The 24,906-nt window shown below is 38.5% G+C and overlaps 1 long non-coding RNA gene across 1 annotated transcript; it reads right to left on the bottom strand.

The window, feature by feature from the left end:
* Positions 1–13,516: 13,516 nt before the first annotated feature.
* LOC123541058 (uncharacterized) lies at positions 13,517–21,932 on the bottom strand. The gene is made up of 4 exons (XR_008367623.1): positions 21,542–21,932; positions 18,294–18,501; positions 15,653–15,844; positions 13,517–15,069 (listed from the first exon to the last, which is right to left on the bottom strand). It is a non-coding gene; the product is annotated as an uncharacterized LOC123541058 (long non-coding RNA).
* Positions 21,933–24,906: the final 2,974 nt, after the last annotated feature.

Raw genomic sequence — 24,906 nt, 5'->3', positions numbered from 1 at the left:
CAACTAGTTTTATAACCCCGAAGACACATGTGAAGTTTCAATTCAATATCTGCATTAGTTTTTTAATACATGTCAGAGTTATGGAACTTGACCCAGTGAGGTTGGTGATTGACCTAGAAAAAGAAAAAATAAGTTTCAAAGCTATATGCCTTTAAATGATAGCTGTATGTACTTGCATGCAAAAACTTAACCAAGGTGTGAGTAGGTGAGAAGGGTGAGAAGAATAGCTAGACTATTCCTTGAATAGTCGAGCTAACAAGTAAATGAGTAAATATTGCATTACGTGACTGCCGCATTATCCTTAATGAACTGTAGCCATATACATAGAATTATCATGAAACTGTGAACAAGTATATATGACCAACACATAAAATTTTTGTCATTCATTGTAGTACATGTCCAAACACACTTTATGGGGTACTGAATTACCTAATTAGGTCTGTGATTATACATTTTTCTTCGTTCCAACCTTATACACCTTGTCTTCATCTGAGCTAAGGGCCCCAAATTTAACTAACACCATTCAAGGCGTTTCTTTTTTAACAAACACACTTTTCGATTAGCAGTTACTGTAGAACAATCATTTTCTGTCTTACAAAATGAAAATATGAAATTTATAATAAATACTAAGACGGTGTTGCTCAAGAGCTTCTTACTAAACAACTGGTATAATTGTGGTTATTTTTCGCGACGAACATGTAGTCCGCAATCTAGGATATCTCCATAGAAACTAAACTTTGTACATAAGTAATATATTTTTTGTAAACAGCAAACCTTAGTCTAAATTTTAGTGTAAATTTTCTCCCAATTAGCATGGTAGCTTTTGCATAAAAAAGAAAATACCCAGATCACAATCGCATATTTTCCCAAAAATCAAGTTTGACCTTGAATTTGACCTTGACCTTGGAATATAACTATGTTTATATATCAAAATAAAGGGGCCTCCGTGGCCGAGTGGTTAAGGTCGCTGACTTCAAATCACTTGCCCCTCATTGATGTGGGTTCGAGCCTCACTCGGGGCTTTGAATTCCGTGGCCGAGTGGTTAAGGTCGCTGACTTCAAATCACTTGCCCCTCATTGATGTGGGTTCGAGCCTCACTCGGGGCTTTGAATTCTTCATGTGAGGAAGCCATCCAGCTGGCTTACGGAAGGTCGGTGGTTCTACCCGGGTGCCCGCTCGTGATGAAATAATGCACGGAGGGGCACCTGGGGTCTTCCTCCACCATTAAAGCTGGAAAGTCGCCATATGACCTATCATGTGTCGGTGCGACGTTAAATCCAACCAAAAAAATATATATATATATCAGAATAATGGACATAGAGTGACAATGTGCAGAAAAGAAGATTGGTACTTCTATCTTTAAATCTGTGAGAGATATCCATGAAAGATATATATAAAACCATTGTCTCAAAACAGGCGGCCATCTTGGATTTCTAAAGACTCCGACCATATTGGCCAAAATGAATTTCGGATTAATGTACTACAGTCCTTGACGGATATTTTATAGTATTCAAATTTTTCAGTTGGTTTTACTTTTGCAGTAAATCTATTCAGTAATTTGCATTTGACTTTTTACGAAGTATATGGAGAGCTATCCTACTCGCCCCGACGTTGGCGTCTTCCAATATTGTCCCAGTTTTGGTTAAGATTTTTTTTACACTTTCCCTTTTTCCTCGTTATCTCTGTAATTACTCGATTGATTTGCTTTTAACTGTAAATAGCTATTCCCCACCACCATCCACATCATTCAGCATAAGGGCCATAACTTTCATTCCAGTATTTCATTAATTTCCCTCCTTTTTACTTCATGTTAAAATTTTGGTACTTTTTCACTGTGGCTCAGTTATTACAGTATGGATTCGATTCAAATTTAAAATAGTTGCTCAACATCCCCCACATCATATTACACAAGGTCCATAACTCTGGCACCAATTTCTCATGAATTATGCCCCCTTTTACTTGAAATTTAAGATAAATTTTTGATGCATTTTCACTATATCTCAGTTGTTACTGGATACTTTTGATTCAGACTTGAAGTAGTTGTTCCACATTATCACCCACTTCATATGACACAAGATGCATAATTCTTGCACCAAAATTTTATAAATTTTGCCCACTGTTTGCTTAGAATTATAGTTATTTAGTGTTTTTATAACTTTATCTTTATCTCTCTTATTATGTCTCCCCCAGGAGACATATTGTTTTTGCCCTGTCCGTCCGTCCGTCCGTCCGTACGTCACACTTCATTTCCGAGCAATAACTGGAGAACCATTTGACCTAGAACCTTCAAACTTCATAGGGTTGTAGGGCTGCTGGAGTAGACGACCCCTATTGTTTTTGGGGTCACTCAGTCAAAGGTCAAGGTCACAGGGGCCTGAACATTGAAAACCACTTCCGATCAATAACTAGAGAACCACTTGACCCAGAATGTTGAAACTTCATAGGGTGATTGGTCATGCAGAGTAGATGACCCCTATTGATTTTGGGGTCACTTCGTCAAAGGTCAAGGTCACAGGGGCCTGAACATTGAAAACCATTTCCGATCAATAACTAGAGAACCACTTGACCCGGAATGTTGAAACTTCATAGGATGATTGGTCATGAAGAGTAGATGACACCTGTAGATTTTGGGGTCACTCCGTCAAAGGTCAAGGTCACAGGGGCCTGAACATGGAAAACCATTTCCGATCAATAACTAGAGAACCACGTGACCCAGAATGTTGAAACTTCATAGGATGATTGTACATGCAAAGTAGATGACCCCTATCGATTTTGGGGTCACTCCATTAAAGGTCAAGGTCACAGGGGCCTGAACATTGAAAACCATTTCCGGTCAGTAACTTGAGAACCACTTGACCCAGAATGATGAAACTTCATAGGATGATTGGTCATGCAGAGTAGATGACCCCTAACGATTTTAGGGTCACTCTGTTAAAGGTCAAGGCCACAGGGGCCTGAACATGGAAAACCATTTCCAATCAATAACTTGAGAACCTCTCGACCCAGAATGTTGAAACTTCATAGGATGATTGTTCATGCAGAGTAAATGACCCCTATTGTTTTTGGGGTCACTCCGTTAAAGGTCAAGGTCACAGAGGCCTGAACATTGATAACCAGTTCTGATCAATAACTAGAGAACCACTTGACCCAGAATGTTGAAACTTCATAGGATGATTGAACATGCAGAGTAGATGACCCCTATTGATTTTGGGGTCAGTCTATTAAAGGTCAAGGTCACAGGGGCCTGTTCATGTAAAATCATTTTTTGGAAATAACTTGAGAACCACTTGACCTACAATGTTGAAACTTAATAGGATGATTGGACATGCAAAGTAGATTACCCCTATTTATTTTGAGGTCACTTGATCAAAGGTCAAGGTCACAGGAGCCTGAACAGTGACTTGAGAACCACTAGGCCAAGAGTGTTGAAATTTAGCGGGATGACTGGACATGCCAAGTAGATGATCTCTATTGCAGTCAACCATCAGTGTCACTTTGACTTTCGCTCCTGACCCCTATTGACTTCTTGCCTATAGGACTTTGCATTGGGGGAGACATGCGCTTTTTTACAAAAGCATTTTCTAGTTACTTTTTATTTTGGACACAGACTAAAGCTATTGTGCAATATCTTTATCCACCATTAAAGTCATTTTACACTCAAGTGACAGCTCCAGTTTCCTCAGATGTGCCAGTTTTCACTTTCCAGGATCGAAGTAGTCGGGCGTTCTGTTTCCTATAACAGCTCTTGTTATAGCAATGCAAGAAAATATGAACAATATTCAATAACCAAAGTAACAACCTACTGCATAAAATATCACATGAAGTCGTTAATATTTCTTCAATCTAGATTTTCAGCAATAAAATGAGCAGGTTTCAAAAGTTGCCCTTTGGCAGTCAGAGATTAAAATGACTTGGAACAGTCAATCTAAACAAAACATTGCAGGTAAGCATGCAGGGAGATAGTTTGTTAATCGATATTTTTATTCCCCTTTTAAAAAAACAGGATGTATTATGGGAATGTTCCAGGAGGAAGGGCAGGCGGGCGGCATCCACAGACTTTGTCCGGAGCATATCTTCTGCATGGATTGAGGGATTTCGATGAAACTTGACACAACTATTCACCATTATGAGGCGGAGGTGTCATACACAAGAACCGGGTCCCTAGGTCTAAGGTCAATGTCACACTTAGAGGTCAAATATCAAAGTCAAGAATTCGGGAGAAAAGCTCCTGACACCACAATTTGCATATTATTTTAATGAAATCACAGCCAAACGCTAGTTAAAGTGTTGTTACATGGAACTACATTCTCCGATTTTTGAAAAAGGTTCTATCAATAAAAATATAAGATAAAATATAAATTTTACTCACGTGTTTACATTTTCAAACGGGCGATAGCTGCACCACGGAAATGTCGATAGCTCTTTTCCTTATCACCACAATTTGGTGGTGGCGCTAGCGTTTAGTAGCCGTGTTAAAGCGTGACAATATTCTCGCGAGATGGTTTAGAGATTTGAATATGGATCTTTTATGATGAAGGTAAAAATACGCTGTACATTTCATAATAAATTTTCAACCGTCAATAAAAAAAATGAATTGTTGCACACTATTATGTAGAAACCACATTCTATGGAGAAGACTGGCGAGATCATTTGGAGATTTGACAAGTCGAGGACCTCGACGTATGGAATACGTTTCAGGTAAGCGGTCTGGTTCCGGTACTGTTTCTCTAGACTGGGTTGGTTGTTGTCCAAGTAATAGATGTATCTTGTCCACTGTACAGAGCAGGTTTTTCGAAATCTTGCATTCGACTGAAAGAAAAAGGTATTTACGTTCAGTCAGTACTTACGCCGCTTACAAACAGTTTATATATGTGATAACATAGGAAATACAATAAATCCATTTGTAAGTTGTATCTGGTAAATAAATGCTTCAAAGAGAAAATAGTTTTTCACTTCTTCACTTTCTAAATATCAACCAAACTGAGAATTTTCTTTAGTATTGACCTTGCACTGATTAATCTTCGCCAATATTTTCTGGCGTTTTCGTGAGTTTACGCAGTATAGTGTATTTCCATGAATGTTACCGCGGGTTCGAAATATGTTTGCTCTGTGTAATATACCGGGAACGTTATTGTCATGTTTTCATTCTTAAATTATCTTAGCAATATTTCACCCTTTTAAGTTTGTAAATTAAATTTGAAAAAAAAAACCAATAAAAACACACACACACACACAAACACACACACGCAAACGTAGTATTCAGACGAAGGACTAGAACTCACGACCCCGATAGCGGAAGCTATACTCACGACCCCGATAGCGGAAGCTACTCACGACCCCGATAGCGGAAGCTCCAGTTTACGTTTTGTCCTCACAGCTACCTACACGTGCAACATTCCAAAACTGAATTAAGAATCATATATGTATTATCACTATTTAGGTTTATAATTTACGGAAAAATATGGAATATTCACAAATGCCAGGTCAACACCACATGATACACATTCTAAATGATTCCACGGATAACTTATGACGACGGTTAACGTCTTTGAATTTCACTAAGAAGATACTAAATGCTTAAATCATCATTATTATTAAATGTGTTTGACAATAGTAGAATTGGACGACAGCAGAATATTACACGAAACTACATTAATAATTTAATATGAAGCAAAATGGATCTTGTATAATTTCTTTAAAGTTGAAAATTCACATTGTGATATTGTACTGTGCTAAATGGTTGAGCTTGAAGTTGATTTTCTCGATCGAGTTTGTCTCACTCTTTCAGATGACGCTGTATCACCAGCTTCCCTGGAACGCGGAGGACTACTAGACGATCACAGAGGGCGCTCTGTCGTCTGATGTTTCCCAAGATAATATGTTAGTTCCACCGGAAACTGACTGTGGCATTGACAGGACGGCTGAAAGTTGATGTAGAAATTCAAACATTAAGTCTTCAAAAGCTTTGTTCGTCAGGTTGAAGTCTGAAACTTTATCAGTTTGCGGCAATCAGTACCGTTTATCAGTAGGCGAATCTATAAATAAGCGGCAACATCCTATAGATCCCGAATCGCATTTTGTTAAAATATCTTTTCCGTGCAGGTGTTATTTCTAAAACATTAATTCAGAAAATACAGTGCTGAAATGAAATCCTTTTTGCATGTCTAAGAAAATATTTTCAAGAGATATGTTATTTATAAAACTTAATACTATATAAAAAAAATCATAATAAAAAAAATGAAAAACCAGTATTTTACTTGAAATAGAATAGGTAGAAAAAATTCATTACTTTTTCGTCAGTTTGAATTTATGACTTATTTGGTTCGGGGGTAAATTAATTTGACAGTTTGATCTTTTATAATTATAATATTATCTAATCTAATAATCGGCAGTAGATTTTTTCTCTCATTGTTTGAATTCGTAAAATCAACTATGAACAGATTAATTATGTTTTACACTTATGAACATTTTAATTTATGTACTTAGTCGGACCGTCCTTATTCGTGATTGTATATACACAATTTAGTTAAACAATGCAAGGGAAATAACCTCTGCAAGCTGTTATATATTATAATCAAAGGTTACTTGTCCTTACCCTGCTCTTAGTTGTGTTGATAAGAGTAAAGTATGATCAAGTTCTCTTTCATACCCTTTTGTTGTCGGGAGTTATGATATAGAAGTATACATGTATTAGGTTTTATTCTACTGAACTTCTCAGATAAATGTTTGGAAACTACTGCCATGTGTTATGCTTTACAAAAATTGTACTGTTTGTATAGACTATAAATTGTATGTTTGTATAGACTATAAATTGTATGTTTGCAATTTTATGTCGAATAAAGAATATGTTATGTTATGTATAATTATATATTTTGATTTCGAAATCAGCCGTAAATCATTAATCAAAATGTCTTGTCCACACAAGTTGCATAAAAATGAATTCAATTTCAAATTATTACTAAAATTCAGTACACAACTGCACGGTGAATACCCATATCGGCGGACTCTTTGCGAAATATGCTTTATCGGTGGTTTCTTGCGTCGGCATCGGCGATTCTTTGCTATAAACAGGTTGGCAGTTATAAAAAAAGTCAGATTTACACACAAGAATCAAGTGATAAGAGAGTAAAAATCTCATTTCTCTCATTTCTACAAACATAAAAGAAACTGTTATAGGGCTTATACAAATTTTAACGACTCATTTGTGGTACCGTAGCGTTCTACAAGCAGGCGACAATACTTGTATCGGCTGACGTTGTGCAACTGTGTGACCGTAGCGTTCTACAAGCAGGCGACAATACTTGTATCGGCTGACGTTGTGCAACTGTGTGACCGTAGCGTTCTACAAGCAGGCGACAATACTTGTATCGGCTGACGTTGTGCAACTGTGTGACCGTAGCGTTCTACAAGCAGGCAACAATACTTACTTGTATCTGCTGACGTTGTGCAACTGTGTGACCGTAGCGTTCTACAAGCAGGCGACAATACTTGTATCGGCTGACGTTGTGCAACTGTGTGACCGTAGCGTTCTACAAGCAGGCGACAATACTTGTATCTGCTGACGTTGTGCAACTGTGTGACCGTAGCGTTCTACAAGCAGGCGACAATACTTGTATCGGCTGACGTTGTGCAACTGTGTGACCGCAGCGTTCTACAAGCAGGCGACAATACTTGTATCGGCTGACGTTGTGCAACTGTGTGACCGCAGCGTTCTACAAGTAGACGACAATACTTACTTGTATCTGCTGACGTTGTGCAACTGTGTGACCGCAGCGTTCTACAAGCAGGCGACAATACTTACTTGTATCTGCTGACGTTGTGCAACTGTGTGACCGCAGCGTTCTACAAGCAGGCGACAATACTTACTTGTATCTGCTGACGTTGTGCAACTGTGTGACCGCAGCGTTCTACAAGCAGGCGACAATACTTACTTGTATCGGCTGACGTTGTGCAACTGTGTGACCGCAGCGTTCTACAAGCAGGCGACAATACTTACTTGTATCTGCTGACGTTGTGCAACTGTGTGACCGTAGCGTTCTACAAGCAGGCGACAATACTTACTTGTATCTGCTGACGTTGCGATTTACTTGTATCTGCTGACGTTGTGCAACTGTGTGACCGCAGCGTTCTACAAGCAGACGACAATACTTACTTGTATCGGCTGACGTTGTGCAACTGTGTGACCGCAGCGTTCTACAAGTAGACGACAATACTTACTTGTATCGGCTGACGTTGTGCAACTGTGTGACCGCAGCGTTCTACAAGCAGGCGACAATACTTACTTGTATCGGCTGACGTTGTGCAACTGTGTGACCGTAGCGTTCTACAAGCAGGCGACAATACTTACTTGTATCTGCTGACGTTGTGCAACTTTGTGACCGCAGCGTTCTACAAGCAGGCGACAATACTTACTTGTATCTGCTGACGTTGTGCAACTGTGTGACCGTAGCGTTCTACAAGCAGGCGACAATACTTACTTGTATCGGCTGACGTTGCGCAACTGTGTGACCGCAGCGTTCTACAAGCAGGCGACAATACTTACTTGTATCGGCTGACGTTGCGATTTACTTGTATCTGCTGACGTTGTGCAACTGTGTGACCGCAGCGTTCTACAAGCAGACGACAATACTTACTTGTATCTGCTGACGTTGCGATTTACTTGTATCTGCTGACGTTGTGCAACTGTGTGACCGCAGCGTTCTACAAGTAGACGACAATACTTACTTGTATCTGCTGACGTTGCCATTTACTTGTATCTGCTGACGTTGTGCAACTGTGTGACCGTAGCGTTCTACAAGCAGGCGACAATACTTACTTGTATCGGCTGACGTTGTGCAACTGTGTGACCGTAGCGTTCTACAAGCAGACGACAATACTTACTTGTATCGGCTGACGTTGTGCAACTGTGTGACCGTAGCGTTCTACAAGCAGACGACAATACTTACTTGTATCGGCTGACGTTGTGCAACTGTGTGACCGTAGCGTTCTGCAAGCAGACGACAATACTTACTTGTATCGGCTGACGTTGTGCAACTGTGTGACCGTAGCGTTCTACAAGCAGACGACAATACTTACTTGTATCGGCTGACGTTGTCCAACTGTGTGACCGCAGCGTTCTACAAGCAGACGACAATACTTACTTGTATCGGCTGACGTTGTGCAACTGTGTGACTATAGCGTTAGACAAGCAGAAGACAATACTTACTTGTATCGGCTGACGTTGCGCAACTGTGTGACCGTAGCGTTCTACAAGCAGACGACAATACTTACTTGTATCTGCTGACGTTGTGCAACTGTGTGACTGAAGCGTTCTCCCAGCTGACGACAATACTTACTTGTATCGGCTGACGTTGCGCAACTGTGTGACCGTAGCGTTCTCCCAGCTGACGACAATACTTACTTGTATCGGCTGACGTTGCGCAACTGTGTGACCGAAGCGTTCTCCCAGCTGACGACAATACTTACTTGTATCGGCTGACGTTGCGCAACTGTGTGACCGTAGCGTTCTACAAGCAGACGACAATACTTACTTGTATCGGCTGACGTTGCGACTTACTTGTATCGGCTGACGTTGTACAACTGTGTGACCGCAGCGTTCTACAAGTAGACGACAATACTTACTTGTATCTGCTGACGTTGCGACTTACTTGTATCGGCTGACGTTGTGCAACTGTGTGACCGTAGCGTTAGACAAGCAGACGACAATACTTACTTGTATCGGCTGACGTTGCGCAACTGTGTGACCGTAGCGTTCTACAAGCTAACGACAATACTTACTTGTATCGGCTGACGTTGCGCAACTGTGTGACCATAGCGTTCTCCCAGCTGACGACAATACTTACTTGTATCGGCTGACGTTGCGCAACTGTGTGACCGTAGCGTTCTCCCAGCTGACGAAAATACTTACTTGTATCTGCTGACGTTGCGCAACTGTGTGACCATAGCGTTCTCCCAGCTGACGACAATACTTACTTGTATCGGCTGACGTTGCGCAACTGTGTGACCGTAGCGTTCTACAAGCAGACGACAATAATTACTTGTATCGGCTGACGTTGTACAACTGTGTGACCGTAGCGTTCTGCAAGCAGACGACAATACTTACTTGTATCGGCTGACGTTGCGCAACTGTGTGACCGCAGCGTTCTACAAGTAGACGACAATACTTACTTGTATCTGCTGACGTTGCGACTTACTTGTATCGGCTGACGTTGTACAACTGTGTGACCGCAGCGTTCTACAAGCAGGCGACAATACTTACTTGTATCGGCTGACGTTGTGCAACTGTGTGACCGCAGCGTTCTACAAGTAGACGACAATACTTACTTGTATCTGCTGACGTTGCGACTTACTTGTATCGGCTGACGTTGTGCAACTGTGTGACCGCAGCGTTCTACAAGTAGACGACAATACTTACTTGTATCGGCTGACGTTGCGACTTACTTGTATCGGCTGACGTTGTACAACTCTGTGACCGCAACGTTCTACAAGCAGGCGACAATACTTACTTGTATCGGCTGACGTTGCGCAACTGTGTGACTGTAGCATTCTAGAAGCTGACGACAATACTTACTTGTATCGGCTGACGTTGCGCAACTGTGTGACCGTAGCATTCTACAAGCTGACGACAATACTTACTTGTATCGGCTGACGTTGCGCAACTGTGTGACCGTAGCGTTCTGCAAGCTGACGACAATACTTACTTGTATCGGCTGACGTTGCGCAACTGTGTGACCGTAGCGTTCTGCAAGCAGACGACAATACTTACTTGTATCGGCTGACGTTGCGCAACTGTGTGACCGTAACGTTAGACAAGCAGACGACAATACTTACTTGTATCGGCTGACGTTGCGCAACTGTGTGACCGTAGCGTTAGACAAGCAGACGACAATACTTACTTGTATCGGCTGACGTTGCGCAACTGTGTGACCGTAGCGTTCTACAAGCTAACGACAATACTTACTTGTATCGGCTGACGTTGCGCAACTGTGTGACCATAGCGTTCTCCTAGCTGACGACAATACTTACTTGTATCGGCTGACGTTGCGCAACTGTGTGACCGTAGCGTTCGCCCAGCTGACGACAATACTTACTTGTATCTGCTGACGTTGCGCAACTGTGTGACCGTAGCGTTCTCCCAGCTGACGACAATACTTACTTGTATCGGCTGACGTTGCGCAACTGTGTGACCGTAGCGTTCTACAAGCAGACGACAATAATTACTTGTATCGGCTGACGTTGCGCAACTGTGTGACCGTAGCGTTCTGCAAGCAGACGACAATACTTACTTGTATCGGCTGACGTTGCGCAACTGTGTGACCGTAGCGTTCCGCAAGCAGACGACAATACTTACTTGTATCGGCTGACGTTGCGCAACTGTGTGACCGTAGCGTTCCGCAAGCAGACGTCAATACTTACTTGTATCGGCTGACATTGCGCAACTGTGTGACCGCAGCGTTCCGCAAGCAGACGACAATACTTACTTGTATCGGCTGACGTTGCGCAACTGTGTGACCGTAGCGTTCTACAAGCAGACGACAATACTTACTTGTATCTGCTGACGTTGCGCAACTGTGTGACCGCAGCGTTCTCCCAGCTGACGACAATACTTACTTGTATCGGCTGACGTTGCGCAACTGTGTGACCGCAGCGTTCTGCAAGCTGACGACAATACTTACTTGTATCGGCTGACGTTGCGCAACTGTGTGACCGTAGCGTTCCACAAGCAGACGAAAATACTTACTTGTATCTGCTGACGTTGCGCAACTGTGTGACCGTAGCGTTCCGCAAGCAGACGACAATACTTACTTGTATCGGCTGACGTTGCGCAACTGTGTGACCGTAGCGTTCCGCAAGCAGACGTCAATACTTACTTGTATCGGCTGACGTTGCGCAACTGTGTGACCGTAGCGTTCCGCAAGCAGACGACAGTACTTACTTGTATCGGCTGACGTTGCGCAACTGTGTGACCGTAGCGTTCCGCAAGCAGACGACAGTACTTACTTGTATCGGCTGACGTTGCGCAACTGTGTGACCGTAGCGTTCTACAAGCAGACGACAATACTTACTTGTATCGGCTGACGTTGCGCAACTGTGTGACCGTAGCGTTCTCCCAGCAGACGACAATACTTACTTGTATCGGCTGACGTTGTGCAACTCTGTGACCGTAGCGTTCCACAAGCAGACGAAAATACTTACTTGTAACGACTGACGTTGTGCAACTGTGTGACCGTAGCGTTCCACAAGCAGACGACAATACTTACTTGTATCGGCTGACGCTGTGCAACTGTGTGACCGTAGCGTTCCACAAGCAGACGACAATACTTACTTGTATCGGCTGACGTTGTGCAACTGTGTGACCGTAACGTTATACAAGCAGACGACAATACTTACTTGTAACTGCTGACGTTGTATGTACTGTGTGACCGCAGCGTTCTACAAGCAGACGACGATACTTACTTGTATCGGCTGACGTTGTGCAACTGTGTCCAGGTGAGGGCCTGCAACATTTGTTCATATTTCGCCTTTTTTTCACACGAACCTAAAATATTTAGATTTAATAGTCAAATGTCTGATGTTTATATATGATAAATATTTCATAAACTTTATTAAGAGAAATTAGCACCATAAGTAAGAAACCATGTCCCAAAATCGCCACTTCCAGGAAACTAAACCCTACTTTAGTTTAGAAATGACTGACATTTACACAAGGACAAAATAAAACCATATATAGCTAAAGTAAAACAAATAAAGAAAGCCGCATGATATGACACCGCCATGGAACAGTTAGGGACAAACAACTTCTGGAGCTGAAAACCAGTCAGCCGTGCGCACCAGATCTTAGTCTTACACGATGCTCATATAAAATCGCAAACTGTCTACCAAATTTCATATACAGTGCGCACATAACCTCGCACAGTTTGCACCAAATCTCATTAGTGCGACCTAAACCACGTTCTCACAGCTCACAGAATATCTAACCCGTCATGTACATCAGAAAATTATGTATTCTCAGCTGTGATTTCTGCTTTCTCCTTTTTCGAAAATACTTGGATCCTGTCTTATACAGAACCGAGGAAAAATGTTTCTACAGTTACGCTGTGATAATAACATACTGCTGTTCACACTGACTATTTTTAAAAATCATAAAAGATCTTATTGCTTTGTTACAATTATCTCTTAGATATATTATCAAAATCATGAAATGACTTTGAATTATGTTAATATTTATAAATAAAGTCTTTACTTTTCACTGCTCTGTCTTTGGACGCTGTATTTGTGTCACAGAGACTTGCTGGAGAGCATTTAGAATGTCATAGATGTCGGCTCATCCTCTCCTATCTCAGGTCCCGTTCTAGCAGGTAGATCGCCCACTTTGTCGAGATGGTGTCAAACGAAGAAACTCTTCAGCATCTTGAAGTAATAAATAATTAATGCGTTTAAGAAGATGGGTCGTAAATGCTAACAAAATCGGGGTTGGGGTGGGGTGGGGGGGGGGGGGGGAAGGATAGTGTCTGGAGTTATTTGAAATTTAATGATGTACAACTGAATAAACCTTTTGAATTAATGTTCTGTCCTTGTGATTGCATTTGTGACCTCTTTTGTCGTATAAAGATATTTAGTGTCAATCAATTACACTCATTATAGATAGACAATCTGACCCCTCCGAGGTTAAGATTGATTATGACATCTTATTACAGGCTATACGAGATATACGAATATCGACCGAGGCGACAGCCAAGGTCTATATTCATATTTCGAGGGTGAACATTTTTCATATCACCCTCTTAGGAATGCAATATATATTTTATTATACCGAAATGACATTAAAGGTCAAACATTTACTGTAAAATCAACATAATGATTTAAATGATTTATCTAACGTTAAAAATGAATTACCAAATAATGGAGACTGAATTAAGGAGTGCTTACCTGTTAGCACTCCGGTGGCAACTCTTCTGTGTAATAAGACATTTTTGATAGATTTAGTCGAGACGTTTGCATATCGCTGAATCCTATGTTTCATGATGCGCATAATCATTTCAACATCGCTAGCAGTAACATTCGAAAAACGGCGATAACTATATTATTTCTAAACGAAACATATATGTGTGAGCACTTATTTTCTTAGTTAGATCATTTCCAATCTCATGGAAATAGTTTCGATTCAATATTTGATAAAAAAGTTGTTTTCGAATTTTTTTGCACGTAGAACAAATCATTAATAAAAGAAAAATCGGCCGAGTTCACAAATGAAAGAAATTTAATCCTAAATTATAAAAGCACATCTTCTGAAAAGTTAACGTCTCAGTCTTTTACTCAGTGCAAAAGTATCAATCACTCAACGGGAGATCTGAAAAGTTAATATCACTTGCTCAGAAAAACAAAATAGCGCTTTTGCGCGGGTGATATGAAATTATCATTATGTAGCATATCACATGCGCAGAAACTGAAAATAACGATTTTGCGCATGAGATATAAAATTGCTGGGGAATATGATATATTATTCAAGTTAAACTAATGGGAAATTTGCATTGGATATTTATGTGAGGTATAATAATTCTTTATATAGTCCGATCAATAACCAAAGAAAACAAAACTCGACTCTTTATGAAGTGAAAAATTTAGGCTTTACACATAAAATATTTCCGAACTTTGGTGAAATATAAAAAATGACATTCGATATTTTCCGTTCACTGATGTTTTATCAGTATGCGATTTCAGTGTTCTCCAGTACTTATGAAAAGGAATTTCCTATCACGACAGAAGCATTCCGAAATCACACACGGAGTATTACGGAAATACACGGAAATTTCCGATTGTCAGTACGGGCAACTACCTTCAGTTAAAACTGAGACTGAACGCTCTTGATTCATAGAAACTCTGTATATACTGTACCATGTTCATGTCAATTCCATTAGTGTACGCCCAGGTGTGTAAGAAGGACTCGTGCAATCAGTTTGCAAGATTCTTCGGATGATGATGAATGTTTTGGTTTCTTTAATACTCTTCATTTTCTCGTGGTACTCATCTGTCTCATGATACACTCTCACCGTTGACACTCAGCAGTGCTGTAAAATATATAAACTCTTCAAACTAGGCCGCCAATTACAGAATGATCAGGACGTAATTTATTTTAACTTACATCATTAGCTGAGATAATGAAAACCGCAGAACATCATTCAAACCATCTTATTAAACATGCCGCGTATTACCTGTACTACTGCAAACATTCTGCATCTACTCTAAAGTAAATGGAGTGAAAAAGAGAGGTGTTCCGAAATGATTAGAACGAGTGAGGACCGTTCTAAATAAAACCTGGTGTAGAATCTAGATAGCATAGTCACGTGATTAATATTTACGACAACTGAAGGCAGGTTTTGGATTTTAAATTCAGTAGGACTGGGTACCAGTGTACCATTTTCTTCCGTAGACTACTCTAGAATATTTAAGAACACCGTTCAAAGAAATCTAATGACTTTGACCTAGTTGTCTACATTCCTAGTTTTATGCAAAACGTTTTCTCAATTTGGTGATATTCAACGTTTATTCTACATTTATCGGTTTGAGACAATAGTTGTAACAAGATTTGTATATTCCCGGCTATGTTCCTTTTTAGGTACATTTATTAACGATAAATCGAATGCTACTTACATCCAAGCAGAACAGCAAATATTGAGAATATGTTTTCGCCGTTGTTATTTGGTGACACGTTTCCGAATCCTATTGACGTCAGTGACGTAAACGTAAAAGCTGTGATGTAATACGCCTTTATGCTGGGTCAACTATCTGTAACGTTGGCAATGTTAGCTTCACTGATACTTCTGGCTACACTATGTAACCATCCTAGAATACCAGAAAAATGATAAAACATTTCTATAAAACATATCTATATTAAAAGCAGACGTCGCGATTACGTTTAAAAATCTTAGCGCCTTCAACAGTGCCTTTTTCTTGAAAAAAAAGCAAAAAACAATTGCCAACATTCAGATAAAGTTTCAGAGAAGTGAAATGTTAAAGATAAGTAAGTATTCACTAACAGATGCCAAACAATATTTATTACATTTCAAAAAGCGAGATATCCAAATTATAAATAATCTCACATTAATAATGAATTTTAGAAAGCAATTACGCCTTAAATGTTAAAGATAAGAAAAATGAAATCAGTCCGCACCGCGCCGCAGAAGTATTCAATTGTTCGTTAACATAGTAATGACATATATCGGTGTGACGTTATCAACAAAAAGGGAAAACAATGATGTAAAGGTTGTGTCATTTTATAAAAGTACATATATTTCATTTCAACCAATAATTTGTCTAACACCTACATTTTTTGTAACAATACTGAATGAGGTTTTATAATTTCTGTCACAGTGTATTCAAAATACTTACTGAAAAGATTTTAGATTGCTTTTAAGTTAAGGTAATGGTGACGTAATGACACTCGGCACTTTCCGTCTAATAACGTATATTGCCGTTACGTAATTCGGCATTCTGCGGTCGTACATGTAGCTGAACGTGACTTTCCGTAATAACCGAAGAGTGCCGAATTCGTATACAAAGATATACAATATTTCCCGATTATTATAACGGGATCCTTTACCTCAAACTCTAAATGTTTTATTCTCATTTTTTTGGTGAAAGAAAACTACCAAAAAGTAAATGACTTTAAGGATATGACATAAAGTATTTTAAAGCTTTTAGGAAATTTGAATAAAATCAGATATTATTTTTAGGAACAATATATAGCTGAACCTTGTATCATATGTTAACACGACAAAGATGTTATATGCCGGGCGAATTATAACATATATTCTAATACGGCTAACAATGCTTTAATCATCACAACGATGTTATGTTGACGTTACGTCAACGTGATATTTAGCGCCATGTACGCATCAAGAAATAGCGCTTTCAAACAAATTTCAACAAATTTCATGAAATATTTTGCTTAATAACATGTTTTAAACGAAATGTCGCATTGCACAAATGTTTTGATTAATTATACACATACTGAATCACTGGCACCAGATCAGAAAAAAATGCCTCCGTACGTGTTATACCCTACCCCTAGGTATTCTATAAGAACCATGGTCATGAACGGGAAAGTGCACTAACCCGTTTCAATCGTACATTTCTCAACTTAAACGCGCAGTTCGGTGAATGGGTACCTAGTATATTGAACAAGCGATAATTTATCTTCCATCGTGTACCAGTCACATTGTCTCAATATTCCATATTGCTGAGATTATCAATATATTTTATGCTTTCGTCAACGTTACAGAAAAAACTTGCTTGAACTCCCCTAATGAACATCCGGTCTAGAGGTCACGGCAGTGCGCACATGTTTGGCGAAACGTAAACAAACAAAAACAGATTTTAAAAAAATCACAATTTTACACTAAAACTCGAAATAATGAATGAAATTCATCTTGTATATCATCTTTAATTTGAAATCGTACATTGGTCTGCATCTGTTCTGTATATTTTATTCATTTTGCACATTTTGCTGCATTTTCACATTTTAGCGAACACGTGTAGTAAAATGACGATTGACATACATTTTCACAACAGCCAATCAGAATGGTTTTGTAATCTAGAACGGAACTTCACCAGGGAAGTTCAAGCAAGTTTTTTGTGTAATGTTGAAATTACTATAAACTACGCGTTGTTTTTCTAAGATAAAATGTATTGAAAAAATGTGACCGGTACACAATGAAAGATAAATTACTACTTGTTTGATATCCATAGTACACATTTACCACACTGCGTGTTTTAGGTATGAAATGTGCGATTGAAACGGTTTAGTATATTTTCCCGTTCACGACCATGGTTCTTATAGAAAACCTAGGGGTAGGGTATAACACGTACGGAGGCATTTTCTTTCTGATCTGGTGCCAGTGTACTGAATTAGTTATTCGCTGTGCTGAATAATTCGCAATAATTTTCGCTCAAACTGAATTCTGCCGCAAGACGTATTACCGTTTCCGGTCCTGGCGTGTTTTAACAAACATGTGTCTACTATTGGCGCCATGCTTGGGCGAAGAAACAGTTCCATCATATTTGATATAAATTTTACAATAAATAACATAATTTATTAGAATCGAAATAATTTATAGCAAAACAGTGCTTTATCACTATTTATACACTCTGGCAGGTTATACGTCGTCCGAAAAAATTTCGCTCGGGCTGCGCCCTCGTGGATTTATTACGCCCGACGTATAACCGCCCATCGTGTATAAATAGTGATAAAGCACTGTTTTGCTATGAATTATTTCTTAAATGAATTACTTACCTACGGCTTTTTTTCCAAGTGCAGTTGCTCCCAGTATGCAATGACATAAAACACACTTGTAAGCTAACCAGTGTCCTACTTGTGGGATTAATACCATAAACAAAAGTAGTACGACAGCACCATACTCTGTATATTGTCCAATGCGCCTTATCACAGGAAGTGAGCGTAGTAATCTGGCTGTCTTTAAAATATCTGCTTTCGTCATTATCTGAAAGAAAGTAACGAGTACTTACTAGTTTTAGATATTAAGTTCCCTTAAAACTATAAGCATTTTTATAATACTGGTATGATTCAGCAATATAAGATCTAATCCCTTCCTGAATTTATGGGCTTCAACTTGAAATGCAATTTTGTTCAGTCAAAAACTTTTCCGAAATTTTTTAAAGACATAGATAGATAACTGTCTTAAACTTTAGAAACAAAGTGCGATCGAAGCCAAAACTATACGGTTATTATCAAACACCTTGCAAATTGCTACAGTAGATAAAGATAGCTCGACTTTAAGTGCATATGCTTGGCCTAATATATATCACTGTCGTTGTGTATCTAGACTTTAAGTAAATATGCTTGGCCTAATGTATATCACTGTCGTTGTGTATCTAGACTTTAAGTAAATATGCTTGACCTAATGTATATCACTGTCGTTGTGTATCTAGACTTTAAGTAAATATGCTTGGCCTTATGTATATCACTGTCGTTGTGAATCTGGACTTTAAGTAAATATGCTTGGCCTTATGTATTTCACTGTCGTTGTGTATCTAGACTTTAAGTAAATATGCTTGGCCTAATGTATATCACTGTCGTTGTGTATCTAGACTTTAAGTAAATATGCTTGGCCTAATGTATATCACTGTCGTTGTGTATCTAGACTTTAAGTAAATATGCTTGACCTAATGTATATCACTGTCGTTGTGTATCTAGACTTTAAGTAAATATGCTTGGCCTAATGTATATCACTGTCGTTGTGTATCTAGACTTTAAGTAAATATGCTTGGCCTAATGTATATCACTGTCGTTGTGTATCTAGACTTTAAGTAAATATGCTTGGCCTAATGTATATCACTGTCGTTGTGTATCTAGACTTTAAGTAAATATGCTTGGCCTAATATATATCACTGTCGTTGTGTATCTAGACTTTAAGTAAATATGCTTGACCTAATATATATCACTGTCGTTGTGTATCTAGACTTTAAGTAAATATGCTTGGCCTAATGTATATCACTGTCGTTGTGTATCTAGACTTTAAGTAAATATGCTTGGCCTAATGTATATCACTGTCGTTGTGTATCTAGACTTTAAGTAAATATGCTTGACCATATATATATCACTGTCGTTGTGTATCTAGACTTTAAGCAAATACGCTTGACCTAATATATATCACTGTCAATGTGTATCTAGACTTTAAGCAAATACGCTTGGCCTAATGTATTTCACTGTCAATGTGTATCTAGACTTTAAGCAAATACGCTTGGCCTAATGTATATCACTGTCCATGTGTATCTAGACTTTAAGCAAATACGCTTGACCTAATGTATATCACTGTCGTTGTGTATCTAGACTTTAAGTAAATAGGCTTGGCCTAATGTATATCACTGTCAATGTGTATCTAGACTTTAAGTAAATATGCTTGGCCTAATGTATTTCACTGTCAATGTGTATCTAGACTTTAAGTAAATATGCTTGGCCTAATGTATTTCACTGTCGATGTGAATCTAGACTTTAAGTAAATATGCTTGGCCTAATATATATCACTGTCGTTGTGTATCTAGACTTTAAGTAAATATGCTTGGCCTAATGTATTTCACTGTCAATGTGTATCTAGACTTTAAGTAAATATGCTTGACCTAATATATATCACTGTCGATGTGAATCTAGACTTTAAGTAAATATATGCTTGGCCTTATCATATATATCAATGTCTATGTGTACCTAGCCTTTAATTAAGTACATATTCTCGTCCTAATATATATCACTGTCGATGTGTACCTAGCCTTTAAGTACATATTCTTGGCCTAATGTATGTCACTGTCGATGTGTATCTAGACTTTAAGTAAATATGCTTAGCCTAATATATATATATATATATCACTGTCCGCGATGAATAACTTATGTTTAAGTATATATGCCTGGCTTATATAATATTATATCACTGTCGATGTATATATCACTGTGTAACTTTTGTTCTTTTTTTGTTTGATTTAACGTCGCACCGACACATGATAGGTCATATGTCGACTTTTCCAGCTTTAATGGTGGAGGAAGATCCCAGATGCCCCTCCGTACATTATTTCATCACGAGCGGGCACTTGGGTAGAACCACCAAACTTCCGTTAGCCAGTTTGATGGCTTCCTCAATGAAGAATTCAACACCCCGAGTGAGGCTCGAACCTACATCGATGAGGGGCAAGTGATTTGAAGTCAGCGACTTTAACCACTCGGCCGCGGAGGCCCCTGTAACTAAACTTTAAGTGCGTATGTTTGGCCTAATATATAACAATGTCTATATGTAACTAGGCTTTAAGTACATACCTGTAACTACGGATACATGTATTTTTCAATCGCATGGAAGCAAAAGTAACAGTTGTTCTGCGGTGGGTCTTCAAAGAACACTTACATTTACCAAAACCATATAGTTTCCTGGTTACATTAAAATTGCATAGTACTGATCAGTATAAAGACGGCCTTATTCATTATGTGTATGAAAAAAAAAACACACGAGTAAGAGTGGATTCGTGAAAAGGATGAACGAACCCAAACCATAGTTTCTTAAACTTAACCATATAGGTAATGTTGTTGGTTTTTTTTTCATTAACGAAAATAACATCAGCAAAACAACTAAAACACTGAACTGGCGAAACCTAGATGTACTCATTTCACACAGATTTTGCAAAATCCACTCGGTATCACTTGAGTCATTACAAGTATCTCGGAGACTGAATCATTTTTGTGTCAGTAAAAGTGATGTTACCTCTATATAATATTATTAAATAGGATTTTCCTTTGACCTTTTGGTAGTTTCATTACATGATCACATTAAAACTGTGTTGAGTGTTTAACGTCACACCGACATAACTACGTGTCCTAATATGAATGACCATAACAGTCAATGCATTTTATGATTAATTAAAATTCCCACTTTTGGAAAAACAAACGGTATTTTCAAGTGATTGCAAATATTGGTTCAAATTTCACAAATACAGATATATTCTATTCTATCACATATTTTCATAAAACAAACAAAAACATACCGAAGTCAGTAGTTCCAATATCAAAACAACTTTCTGAGCGTCTTAAATTTCGGAGCCGGAATAAAGTGATTCTCCAGCTTCCGTTACATAGGACCAGTCTTCTCTGACTTCTGCTGCTTTTAGATATTTCTGTTTCTAGAATTCACGCCCTTTTCACTGTGTTTCCTGCTGCTATTCAAGCTTTTTGGTTAGGCGAGCTGCTGTATTGACCGTTAATGTCCCAGGTTAGGCGAGCTGCTGTACTGACCGTTAATGTCCCAGGTTAGGCGAGCTGCTGTATTGACCGTTAATGTCCCAGGTTAGGCGAGCTGCTGTACTGACCGTTAATGTCCCAGGTTAGGCGAGCTGCTGTACTGACCGTTAATGTCCCAGGCGTGAAGATCATACGTTTGTTTAGCTCTAAAAGATGACAGAAATAAATCTTTAAAATAAAACTGAATTCTGAATTCCTAAAGAGTATTCTTTCTATTTATTATTTCATGCAAACAAAAGATTGGCAATGTCTGCAAACTCAATCTGCGGACTGGTAGAAAAAAATGTCCTTAAACCGCCTCGACAGCCACGTGGTAGAGCGTCCGCACCGAGTGCGGGAAGTCGTGGGTTCGATTCCTGGCCACGTCTTACCAAAGATGTGAAAAATGGTACAATAATAATAATAATAATAATAATATTAATAATAAAGCCTTTATTTAACGAGGAAAACTCATTTGACGAACAACATCAATCTTCCATGAGGCCCTCAAAACAATACATAACATATACATCTAAAATATTTACATGGTACATTGTAACATATAGAAGACAGACAAGTGCATTTAATACCAGTATTTTGTTTATACTATAACTATACGAAGTGCAATATTATAAATATTAAGTATTATGATTGTGTTGTGCCAAGCTATGTATAGTGATTTGAATTGCCCTAAAGATGATGCTCTTTTATATGACTTGGTAAGGAATTCCAGATAGTAGCACCAGAATATGTAAAACTTTTTTTAAATAGTTCAGTTTTCGGTCGAGGAAGGTAAAGCTGCAAATAAGAATCTGACCTCAAAGTTCGAGCATGTATGTCATGTATATCACAGCTAAATGTAAATGAATTTCTGAGGTAAATAGGTGCTTGATCGTTTAGACTTTTGTACATTAAAACTGCTTTTTGAAATATTACCCGCTCCGGAAAAGTCATCCAGTTTAATTCTCGAAATAATTCAGCAGAAGGGGTATCGAAGTCTTTATCAAGAATTAGGCGAGCTGCACTTTTTTGAAACTTAACAATTTTGTCTTCTAATGAATTAGAACAGCTTCCCCATATTACACAACAGTAATCGAAGTGAGGCAGTATGTAAGAGTTATAGAACATTTTCCTCATACGTACAGAAAGATATACTTTGATGCGAGACAACAGGTATAAAAGTGAAATGCATTTTTTCAAAATATTATCAACATGTGTATTCCAAGACAAATCATTTTCAATAGTAACGCCGAGTAACTTTTCTTTCGTACTGCAGTCTAGAGTTTCATCTCTGAAATGAATACTAGTAACTGGGGGATCGTCATATACTTGCTTGACTTTATGTTTTGATGCAACATACATTACTTTGGTTTTTGCAGAGTTTATCTCCATTGCATTAGTCTTACACCATGCATCAACATTTTTACTAATATTGGATAATGTTTCAGTCACATTTTCAAGAATTAAGTTCGATGATGATATGGTTGTATCGTCTGCAAAAATATCTGTGACTGCCAATGAAACCGATAAGGGAAGGTCATTTATGTATATTAAAAATAGCAAGGGCCCTAGCACTGATCCTTGAGGAACACCTGATGTTACTATGCTGGGATCTGAATATACACCAGAAATGAAGGTTTGCTGAGTCCTGTCATGTAAATAAGATGAAAACCAAGAAACAGTGGAATCATGCAAACCATATGAATTTAATTTATGTACCAAGATGTCATGATTTAGTAAGTCAAATGCCTTAGACAAGTCAAGAAATATAGTCCCAACTATTTCATTGTTGTCAATTGCTGTGATCCAGTCATCTAAGAGTTTCGCAAGGGCTGTTTGACAGGAGAGTTGAATACATCTGATAATCTCACAGTGGAATACATCTGATAATCTCGTGACGTTTTACCGATATGCGATTGGCTTATCTCATTTATGAAACGCCGTTTTTTTGTTAGTTTTGCTTTGTTTGTGTTTTGCAATATAGCCGGCACTTTATATGATACAGAAAGAAATGTTTGTGATTCATTATTTCATACAATTTATTAAACTTTCAGCAATGTTCAATATTAATACCTATTTGTGCACAAGGGATTTTGTTAATTGCTCTTTAATTCCCTGGATTATGGTCCTGTGTTGTCAATGAAGTCCAGGTGAAGGCATGAATCACATTTGTTATAGCTCTAGTAACATATTTCGATAGTCATTGAATGCGACCATTTGAGCTAAGTTATGTTATACGTGAAAGGGGAATATAGTTATTTTTGCTCAAAACAATAACTTTCGGAATTAATACATGTTTCATAGATATATCATGTAGAATTGAGTAATATTCCCTGCATTAAAGCGTAATGGTACACTAAAAAAAATCAAGTACGTTATTCACCGTTAGGTTACCTTTTAGGCTGAGTGTTCACACATATATCCATAATAATTTCTTATGGAAGCCCTGGAGGGACAATTGATTTTTCCGTACTTACCACTTCCAACTTCCACACTTCTTACTTCCGACTTCCAAAGAGGAAGTTAGAAGTAAGAAGTGCGGAAATTAGAAGAAGGAAGTAAGAAGTCAAGAAGTCTGAAGTAAGAAGTGTGGAAGTTAGAAATCAGAAGTCGAAAGTCAGGAGGTTAGAAGTCAGAAGTGCGGAAGTTAGAAGAGGGAAGTAAGAAGGCAAAAAAGTCGGAAGTAAAAAGTGTGGAAGTTGGAAATCAGAAGTCGAAAGTCAGGAAGTTGGAAGTTAGAAGTGCGGTAGTTTTGAAGTCAGAAGTGCAGAAGTTACAAGAAGGAAGTAAGAAGTCAAGAAGTCGGAAGTAAGAAGTGTGGAAGTTGGAAATCAGAAGAGTCGAAAGTCAGAAAGTTGGAAGTCAGAAGTGTGGAAGTTAGAAGTCAGAAGTGCGGAAGTTAGAAGTAGGAAGTCAAGAAGTTGGAAGTGGGAAGTGAAAAAGTTAGAAGTCAGAAGTGGGAAGTACGGAAATCAATTGTCCCTCCAGGGCTTCCATAATTTCTGGTCTGTATAACTTCTGGCCGCAGGAAATCTTTCGACTTGTTATTTATTTAGAATACTGTCAATTTCTACTATAAAAAATACCGCACAGTATTATGGCGTTTTTATTTTTGGCAGCATATAAATAAACA

Source organism: Mercenaria mercenaria, chromosome 16 (genome assembly GCF_021730395.1).
Source record: "Mercenaria mercenaria strain notata chromosome 16, MADL_Memer_1, whole genome shotgun sequence".
Classification (NCBI taxonomy): Eukaryota; Metazoa; Mollusca; class Bivalvia; order Venerida; family Veneridae; genus Mercenaria; species Mercenaria mercenaria.
Note: the sequence above shows the minus strand (reverse complement) of the source record. Positions and strands in the feature narration are given on the sequence as shown.